The sequence below is a fragment of the Panthera tigris genome, chromosome E3 (genome assembly GCF_018350195.1).
Source record: "Panthera tigris isolate Pti1 chromosome E3, P.tigris_Pti1_mat1.1, whole genome shotgun sequence".
In the NCBI taxonomy this organism is placed as follows: domain Eukaryota; kingdom Metazoa; phylum Chordata; class Mammalia; order Carnivora; family Felidae; genus Panthera; species Panthera tigris.
The window spans coordinates 2,560,121-2,570,525 of record NC_056675.1 but is presented as its reverse complement, the minus strand read 5'-3'; the positions used below and the strand labels follow the sequence as shown (position 1 = coordinate 2,570,525).

At 53.2% G+C, this 10,405-nt stretch overlaps 1 long non-coding RNA gene across 1 annotated transcript; it reads right to left on the bottom strand.

Annotated features, from left to right (window-relative positions):
- Window positions 1-8,090: 8,090 nt before the first annotated feature.
- On the bottom strand, window positions 8,091-10,314 carry LOC122234714. Its single transcript, XR_006212626.1, has 3 exons — window positions 10,002-10,314; window positions 8,788-8,903; window positions 8,091-8,494 (listed from the first exon to the last, which is right to left on the bottom strand). It is a non-coding gene; the product is annotated as an uncharacterized LOC122234714 (long non-coding RNA).
- Between the last annotated feature and the right edge of the window lie 91 nt (window positions 10,315-10,405).

Genomic DNA, 10,405 nt, shown 5'->3' with positions numbered 1-10,405 from the left:
TGGTTCGGGCTCTGCTGGCAGCCACTGTCGTGTCCTAGCAAAGCCAATCCCCCAAACAGTCTATGTCCCCGTGCTTCCGGTGCAGAAAGTGAGGCACAGAAAGGCTCAGAAAACTGTGTAGGGTCACAAAGCGAGTGAGGCACCGAGCTGGAATCCAAACCCAGGCGAGTGAGGAGCAAAGACCACGCCGGGGTCTGTCCCATCCCACACAATGGTTGGTCCCTAGTCATCATCTGTCCTCCTGGAAACCTGGGAAACGGGTAACAGGTGCGCAGCATGCATCAGAGTCCAGGCGCGGAGAAGGCCCGTGAGCGAGGGACACACAGTGCCCGTCAGCTTGACCTCGCATTCGAAGGAAAGCTAAAGAGTAGATTTTTACCGGACGTTTTGAAATCAAAGCTACATTAAAGGTCACTGAGCCTAAAAGTGTGGCCAACAGCGTAGGCGACCGTTTGTGAGCACAGCGCATCAGAGAGGGGTGCAGTGGGGCAAGACAGATACGCCAACCAGCAGCCATTTATCTAGAAAAATCTAAATCTATCTAGATAAATCTAAATTTATCTCCATTTAGAACAAGTACGAGCATTCACGTGCAAGACGTGTGATCTGTGCACAAAGCGGGATAGACCCTACGAGCAAAAAAAAAAAAAAAAAAAAAAAGAAAAGAAAAGGAAAAAAAAATTACCTGGACTTCCCCCTGACTTAGAACACATCCTCCAAGGATTTTTCTGTAAGGCCAAGTAGAATTACAAGGTTGGTGTTTTCAGTGAAGTCACAAAATTATAGCAGTGTAAAGGGCACTCGAAAGGCCAACGATCGTTGCGGCAAATTAACATTTGTTAATACCGGAGGGAAGAAATGCAGGGGAGGAAGCTTCCCACACAGCTCTGTGGTGAGAAACGTTTCCTCCGCCTGACCCAAGTCCGACTACAAGGAGAAGTGAGGCTTCCCGCGACCCTGGGGACAGGGGGTGCCAGAGCGGGCGTCAGAGACCTTGCCCATGACACCGACAGGCTGGAAACATCTCTGAGGCTCTGGAAATCGTCACACCTTCGTTGACTGGACGTCATTCAGCGAACATTTAAGCGCCTCCAATATGCCACACTCGGGGCTTGATAGACGTGATGGAGAAGGGACAGACGTGGCCCCCACCCACACAGAGCTTACCTCTGGTGGGGAGATGAGCTCGAGGGATAGAAGTGTCAGCAAAGATGAGGAGTGTGGAAGAAGTCAGGAACACATCCGCTGCAGAGACCCAATTGGAGTCCTTTCTCCCACCTAACAGGAAGGTCCAGGGAGGTGGCCGTTGGTGTCGGTTCAGTCACTCAATGATGTGAAACCCACATGTTGGCAAATCTCTTGGAACTTTCCCTCAGGATCACAAGAGGACTGCTGTAGCTCCAGCCATCACGCTCTCCTTCCAGGCAGAAAAGGGAAGGCATGGGAGCACAAGCCGTGCTGTTTCCTCTTAACAGGAAGGGAAACGCTTTCTCAGAACCCTCGACTATGTCACACGGCCACCCCCGCTGCAAGGCAGGCGAGAAGAGCCAGTGCTTAGGTGGGCACACAGCCACTCCGAACAAGACCAGAATTCTTTCAGCAAGGAAGAGGAAATGTGGGACGGGTGTTTGGTAGCCACTCGGTCCAGTTGTTTATCGGTGTGTTAACAAACCCAAGGACACGGCACGACCGTGATTTTGCGCGCTCGGGGATTCGGTGGGGCAGAACTTTGCACAGGGCACGGCAGGGATGGCCCCTCTCCGCTCCCTCAACTGGGAAGGTGACTGGGGTGAATCGGATGGCCGAGGGCCTGAATCATCTGGAGGCTTCTGTCATCACGTCTGGCTCCTGGACTAGAACGTCTTGAAGGCCGGGCTCTCCGTGCGGCTCGGGCTTCCCGACAGCATGGCACCTGGGCTCCCAGAGGAGCATCTGAGATGAGCGTCCGAAGAGTGGGCCACTGCACGGCCCCAGGCGACAGAGCCCCGGCGTCACGCAGCATCCCTTCCACCGCGTTCTGTTGGCCGCGAGCCAGTCGCTAAGGCCTGCCCGCATCCGGGGGGAGGGAAGGAGCTAGGCCCCCTGGTCTTGATGGGGGTGGCAGACGGGGGGCAAGATCACAGAGCCACTGGGGGAGGAGGGCTGTTGATGAGGTCGGCTGTGGAAAATAGAACACAGCAGTGTCGGCCACAGGCACCTGTCCAGGACGCGAGGCTCCGAAAGCCTTGAGGGAGGAAGCTTCGTCTCCGCCGAAAAGCGCGGGAGAAAGAGCGGTCGGGTGGTGAAGGGGGGCGGTGTGCAGGGCAGCGGAGGGCAGAGGAGGAACGAAGGCGTCCACAGCCGGATGGGAGGGCCCAGCGGCAGAGGAGGAAAGCACCGGTGGCGAGGTGGACAGAAGCCAGACCACGCGGCACCCCGCGGGCCAGGGGAGGGGCTTGGGCTTTGTCCTCAGAGCAGCGGGAGGTCGCGTGAGGTTGTCCACAGGAAGCCAAGTGACACATGGGCACATTAGGAAGTTCACGGGCTGCAGGGGGGGAAGCGGATGGGGCCACCCGAGGCCAGGTAGACGAGGAGGGGGCTGCGGCAGGACCCGTCATTCACTGGCGGTTGCAGGGGTGAGGGACGGGGAGGAGGGAATTCGGAGCCCCGTGTTGAGCGCTCTGGGCCCCGCGAGGTGCTGGCTCGGGGCTGCTTCTTAATAAACGACACCTGTTGTGGAACTTTGTACCGTGTCTCAAACGCAAACTCAAGCAAGGCCCTCCAGTGCTTGAAACGTTGCCCTCCGGCTGGAGAGGACTCAGTCCTGAGACTGGCCGCGGTTCCCCCGATGCCCTCCCTCCCACGCCCCCAGCTCCGCGCAGAACAGAACGAGACCTCTCACCCTCTCAAATCTGTGCCGCTGCCCACCTGCTCGCCTTCCCCTCCGGCGTGCCCCCTGGTCGCCTCCTCTCCGGTTTTCCGGGCTCAGGCGTGAAGTCGCCTCCCCCAGACCTGGGGCACCCGCCTTGTCTTGTGACGCACACGCTGGGATCTGTGGTCCCTCCCTTCTGCCCTGTGAGCTCTCGGTGGCTGGCTTCTGGCCTCTCGCTCACTGCCGCGTGGCTGAGCTCTGGACGGTGGAGACTCCAATCGACACAGTCAGTCCTGGGAGCCGGGAAGGCACAGGAGACCAGAGGAGATATGCAGGGGGGAAGCCAGGGGGTGCAAGGCTCCCGACGCGTCTAAGCCACGCGGCCGCTTCTGCAGGAGGCCACCAGCCACACGTGGCTCCTCGTCAGCTTTCGCTTCCGAGAAGTCCAGAGCAGCCAGTCCCTCGGATGCCACGAGACCGCGATCGGTTTCTGGCCGAAACTCTGACCGTGGCTTGATGTCACGGCAAGAACGCATAGACTTCCCGTGTCTGGTCACAGCTCAGAAGGCATCCAGAAAGGCGGAAGGTAAAAATCGGGATTGGGTGGGAAGGCAAGCTGGTGCAGCCACTCTGGAGAACAGCATGGAGGTTCCTCAAAAAAACTAAAAATAGAACTACACTACGACCCAGCAATGGCACTGCTAGGCATTTATCCACGGGATACAGGTGTGTTGTTTCGAAGGGGCACATGCACCCCGATGTTTACGGCAGCACTATCGACAATAGCCAAAGGATGGAAAGAGCCCAAATGTCCATCGATGGGTGAACGGATAAGGAAGCTGTGGTATATATATATACAATGGAGTATTACTTGGCCATCAAAAAGAATGAAATCTTGCCATTTGCAGCTACGTGGATGGAACTGGAGGGTTTTCTGCTGAGTGAAATCAGTCAGAGAAAGACAAATATCCTATGACTTCACTCATATGAGGACTTTAAGAGACGAAACAGGTAAGGGAAGGGAAACAAAAATAATATAAAAACGGGGGGGACAAAACAGAAGAGACTCATAAATATGGAGAACAAACAGAGGGTTGCTGGAGGGGGTGTGGGAGGGGGGATGGGCTAAATGGGTAAGGGGCACGAAGGAATCTACTCCTGAAATCATTGTTGCTCTATATGCTAATTTGGATGTAAATTTAAAAAAATAAAAAATAAAATTTGTACAAAATCGGGATTGGGAAGTGAGCACGCATGGTTGGTGGCAACAGAACTGAACCTCTCTGTTTGATCGTCTTAAAACTACAAGCACAAAGTCCTAAGAGAGGAAAAAAAGAGAGGCATGGCTTTCTGCAGCTGACTCTTCCAACAACAAGATGAAGACATCATATGGGAACTTGGTCTTCGCAGCCACGCTGGTCAGCCATGATTTTCCGTTTTAAGCCTCAATTTCCTCTTTGGAAATGGGAGTAGTGTTGTTTTAGGATTCAATGAAGTATATGCCCAGTGCCTGGCATTACAGGGGTACCCAAATGTCACATCCCCTCTTAGGTGCACTTAGAACTTGGAACACATATGCACCGAATGTTGGAGCCCCTAAATATATAAAATAAATACTAACGAACCTGAAGGAACACATAGTGGACAATACAGTTAGGGAACATCAGTATTCCACGTTCAACGACGAATAGCTCATCCAGAAAGAGGAAAATCAATAAGGAAACATCAGACTTCCATGACACGTGTGCCCAGATGAACCTAACAGACATGGATAGAACATTCCATCCCACCCAGCAGAAAAACATCCTTCTCCAGGGCACATGGCACATCCCCCTGGAGAGATCACATGTCAGGCCATAAAACAAGTCTTAATGCACCAAAAAAGACCACTGACATCACATCAAGCACCTTTTCCAACCACCATGGTACGAAACTAGCAATCAATTACAAGAAGAAAGCCAGAAACGTCACCAATATGTGGAAATCAAAGGGCACGCTCCTGAACAGCCAGTGAGTCAAAGAGAAGCCAAAAGGTAAACTTAAAAACATCTTGCCACAAGTGAAAATGGAAATACAACGTATCAAAATGGATGGGCTGTGGGGCGCCCGGGTGGCTCAATCGGTTGAGCGTCCGACTTCGGCTCAGATCGTGATCTCATGGGTTCGTGAGTTCAGGCCCCGTGTCGGGCTCTGTCCTGACAGCTCGGAGCCTGGAGCCTGCTTCGGATTCTGTGTCTCCTCTCTCTCTGCCCCTTCCCCACTCACACTCAGTCTCTCTCTCTCTCTCAAAAAAGAAATGAACATTAAAAAAAAAAAATGTATGGGATGTAGTAAAAGCAGTTCTAAGAGGGAAGTTCATAGTGATAAACACCTATATTCATAAAAATAATTTTTTGAACAGAGTCTGCTGCCCTTCCTGTGTCGTTCTCTGTTCCCAAATGGCTTACGGCGGCTACAGTGAAAACTTCGTTTTTCCGTCGAAACCCCTGCTGTGGGACACTGGTGCGTCAATAAATGTGGCCCAAGGGCCATACCCCCTGCCCGCCCACCCCAGCACCACCCCGGGTCGGGGGTGGGGGGCAGAGGGGCTCAGGCGCAACTTCTAGGCGTGTGCTGACGTTCCGTGAACACCCACGACTATTTTGGTTCCCCTTGTATTGGGAGGGACAGAGAAAATCCGAGAGGCAGGATGATGTGCTCGGGGCGGAAGACGGGGCTTCGTTTCCTGAGTTTTCATGCGAGGCTGGCAACGCAGTTTCCCCTCATTAAACAGTGTTCCTTGCGGTGCACCATGCAAGCCGCATTAAACTTTAAGACCTAGTTAAACTTGTATTTCTTCAGGCTCAGTGGAAGCTCGGTAGATTATTTTTCCCCAATTAAACTAATAATAAACGTGATTTGGAAAAAAAATAAAATAAAACAAGCTTGCAAAGGCCTGAGCATATCTGTTTGTCAGTTTACCGTTACAAATAGAATTAGTCCAGACATTTAAGTGGCTTCTGTGAGCCTTCCTCCTGTGGGCTCCCTCTGTGCATAGTCTGTGTGCAGAATGTTATTAGGTAAAATTTATCCTCTCTTAATTTATTAGATTATGTCTCTATACGGTTGTGCTTATTTTAGCAAAGAGGTTTTTAAACAAATAGAAGTAAATGCAGATTTAATTTATTTCACCAGGCGAAGAAGTCTCAAGAAAATCAATTTTCATTTGTACAGGTATTCTGGTGGCCCGGCACCCTCCTCGTTCCCCATTATTACAATCCTGCTCCTTCTAGGCGGGCGTTTACGTGACAGATAGCTTCATTTCTCTGCCATGATTCTATTACTAACAGAAAAATATATTTAAGGAGTATTAAAGGTCTAACTTAAGCTGACAAGAGGCAGCAAAACTCGTGTTCAGGCTTTCGCCGACTCGGACGAGGGGGACCGTTTGGCAAAGGCGCCACGTCGCCCGCTTTTCTGCGGCCCCTCGTGTTTTGTTAATTTACGGAAGACCTTTAACATCATCTAAATGCAAGCATGGGTCTCAGCCCAGCGTGAGAGGGTCTGACGATGGATTTTTCTGTAAATTCTCTCCGCGGGTGTACTTCTCAGAGTCGGGGCGTGTGTGGAGGGCGCCCACGGCAAGGTTCTAAGCGCCCAGGTCGTAACGCTGCAGTCCGGGCCATTTTTCCTAGCCTCACGGCTCATTGATACACATAAATTAGATCATCCTTTCTGTGCTCTGCCTAAAACCCTTCTGATGGTTTTCCATCGTCTTCTCCAACCTAATCCCTTTCCTCCCTGCTATGGGTGCTCCATCCGGCTTCATCCAGCATGCGAGAGCCAAGCACACACACATCCTCCCATCTCTGCAGTCAGGGTTCACCCTGGTCGCGCAAAATCAGCCATGATGCGAACATTTGCACGGTGCAAGTTGGCAAACACTACAGATCGGGGCTTTGGGCTGTTTTGTTTGTTTGTTTGGGGTTTTGTCGTGCTTTCTTTAGAGCCAGCTGAAAATTGTGATCCCTGCCCTACCTCCTCCCGGCCTCCCCAAGCTCACAGGGTTCCGGCCACACCAACCTTGAACACGTGGAGCTCTTTCCTTCGGGGCCTCTGCTTTGCCGGGTCCCCTCGCAGGGAGCAAGCTTGCCCATCGTGGCTGATGCTCTCACTTCCCTACTTAGATCCCCTTGCGTCCCCCCATCCGTACACAGGCTTCCAAACTCTGACCGCCAGGATCGATTTACCCCAAGGATCTGCTCTGGCTGCCGTTCATTGCCAGCACAGAAGACCTGACTGCCAGGAGCTAAGACCAGCCCCCACCATCCCCTTAACGAGGATGAGAGGGGGGTCGCGGATGAACTGCCCAAGTCCCCGACTCTGGATGGAGGGAAGCTCCGCATGCAACCCTCGTCTTATCGGCTTGCTTTTCCTGTCTCACTGCCCGGGACCACCTCCCAAATTAACTCGTGCTTGAATCTCTGTCCCGTGCTCTGCTTCTAGGGGGATCCAAACTCAGACAGCCCACCGTTCCCTTGGTTGTGGCTCCTTCTCCTCCTTCAGGCCTCAGCTTACCTGTCTCTTCCGAGAGGCCCACCTGGCCACCAGCCTGTGCAATGTCTTCCCGCCCAACCCCGGTCCCTGAGAAATGTCAGAGCCTGGTTTTGAACCCAGAGCTCTCTGGCTCTGAGACCGAGGGCTCCTACGGCACCACCAGCCGGGACGCTGTCACCAGGCAGGTTCTGGTCCTGTAGCTCTCCAGCGAGGGCTGGGAATCTAGAAGCGAGATCTTGTTTTTCACGAGTTCCCACAAGAGATTTTCATGCACACTAAATAGCCCCAGAAGAGTTCTCGGAGGTGGCTTAATCGTGGAATGTGCTGTCTTTGCGGTAGGACTTGATCATGTAATTTACAACATACTCGTTCATTCAACAAATACTTGTCAAACTCAGGAGAGGACGCCTGACAACAGGCACGGTCCCTACTCTCATAGACTTTCTATGTACACTTGTCAGTTTTGTGATTGGACAATGAATTGATTCTGATTTTTTTTTTTTTACTGTTTATTTATTTTTGAGAGAGAGAAAGAGAGACAGAGTACAAGTTGGAGAGGGGCAGAGAGAGCGAGAGAGAGACAGACAGACAGAATCCAAAGCAGGCTCCAGGCTCTGAGCTGTCAGCACAGAGCCCGACGTGGGGCTCAGACCCACGAACCTCGAGATCGTGACCTGAGCCAAAGTCGATGCTTAACCGACTGAGCTACCCAGGCGCCCCCTGATTCTGTTTTAAAACCAAACAGAGATGTCTGTTGATTGAGTGGAGGACTGATAGCTTTCTGGGGCGGCCCGTGGAGGTTGCCAGGATCCGGTGCCCTCCTCAGCAGCGTGCCCGCCCCCAGAGCTGACTCGGGTGTGGCCTGCAATTCGGCATCATGTAGACAGCATGCTCCAGGCACCCCAACCAGCTCCGCCATTACCCTCTCGCGGAAATTGGGACGGGACGTTCAGCCGGACGGTGCATGAGGCTTTCCGAACGGGATCCTGGAGACTTCATCGACGCGCATCTCTGGCCACCGAATGACGCATATGTACGCGATTCATTTGGGGCAGGATTTGTGAGTCTTTACTGAGCGGGGGGTGCTGGGAGCGGTTCTGACGTGATCTGCGAAGACCGGCGACTCGTAGTTGCCGTCCCGGGCAGTAAGGGATGTCTCGGTCCATGTGGAGCGGGCCCTGGAGCTAAGTACGCCTGGGTCTCCAGAGCACCCCGGCCACCCCCTCGTGCTGTGCCCGCGGTGCCCTACCCACTCGCTAGGGCCTCAGTGTCCCTTCTGTGCCGTGGGCGTGATCACAGACCTCCCTTCCGGGGTTGCTGGGGGGATTCGAGGGGAGGAGAACCAGCAGATCCCATGCCCCCCCAGAGTGGCCCTAGCAACAGTTACAGCCAGTTCTTACCTGTGGGAAATCACAGGGCAGCATCGGAGAAATCATTAAGGTGTCAAAATCCCGCGCTACGCCCCATTGGCAGGCGCTCGTTGTCGAAGCAGGAAACATTCATCGGGACGGTAACACTTCAGTCGTCAGCAAAAGCCAGGGAGAGAGGGAAAAAATGTCTAAGTGCTAAACGAGCTGATTTTCATAAAATGATCATTATGCTGTCTAATAACATTTCCCAATATAAAGTCCTCCTATTAATATCTATTAATACTGTAAAGATTAAATCATACCTTTGTGATTATTTTCATCTTTTTTTAACCTTATTCTGTTCCAAAGAGTTGGTTGTGGACTGGATTATTTTGGGGGTGGGTTTTTTTTTCTCTTTTGCTTTGTGGGTTTTGTTTGTTTGTTTGTTTGTCTGTTTGTGTTTTTGGCCTTTATCTTCAGAATGCTCTAGGGGCATTCCGAATTCTTCCAACAGGGAGATACTGTACCTTTAATAACAGTTACGCACATGGGGCGCCTGGGTGGCTCAGTCGGTTAAGCATCCGACCTCGGCTCAGGTCACGATCTCACGATTTGTGGGTTTGAGCCCCGCGTCGGGCTCTGCACTGGAGCCTGCTTCGGATTCTGTGCCTCCCTCTCTTTGTGCCTCCCCACTGGCACTGTGTGTGTGTGTGTGTGTCTCTCTCAAAAATAAACATTAAAAAAAAATGTTGTTAAATAATGGTCACACACACACACAAGGATCTGTCCTGGGCTGTTGGGACTGAAAAGTCTACGTAGGCACCCAGCTTGGAAAAGCATCCATTCTGCCACTTTTCATTTGCAACACTGTGCCTCTCTTACATACCACGTGGAAGTCACCAGAATAGGAGATCACCAGGTGCATGTCCTGCCTGCCCCCTCGGGCCCTCTTCTGGCCGATTCTGAGCAGCAGGGTGGCTCCCGCTGGGCTCTGGGTTGACACCGGAGTCGGGGAGCAGCTAGGCGTGGGCTGCGGGCAGCGGGCAGCGGGCAGCACTCCCCAGGCGGCTTCCTGGAGGCGGCCTGACGCCCCGGGGCGAGCAAACCCCCAAGCTGTGTGCAAACCCACCAGCAGCGCAGGAAGTGAGGCTCACGGCCACGTCGGGACTCACTTCTCAGCCTGGCGCAGGTGGGGAGCCCTGCCCTTTTGCCTTTCACAGCAACAGAATTTTTTGAAGAAAGTATTACTTTATATACACACTTACCAATATCTTAAGTTCAGGCTTCTTGTTGAGCATCTGAGTGCGTCATTAGAGCTGAGTGGTGATGAAGTACACACAGCTCACCCAGGCTGTCACCGGGCATCCCAGGAAGCAGGCTCGGAGAGGGAGATGAGCCCTGCAGGGCCTCGGGCTGGGTGTGGTGTTAGACATGTCACCTGCGCAAGGGAGGGGCGGCCGGGTTAGGGAGGGCGTGTTATCCAGCTTACCTCCAGCCTCGAGGAAGGCCTCGGATGGCCCCGCCGGGGACCCCGGAGTTGGGATGACCCTCTGAGCCGTCCTGCGGTTGACCAGGCACCAGCCGCTGGCCCTCCTGGGATGGGGCGTGACTGGGGCCGGTGCCCTCTGGGCAGACACCCGTCCAGGAAGGGGGCACATGCTGAGGGCAT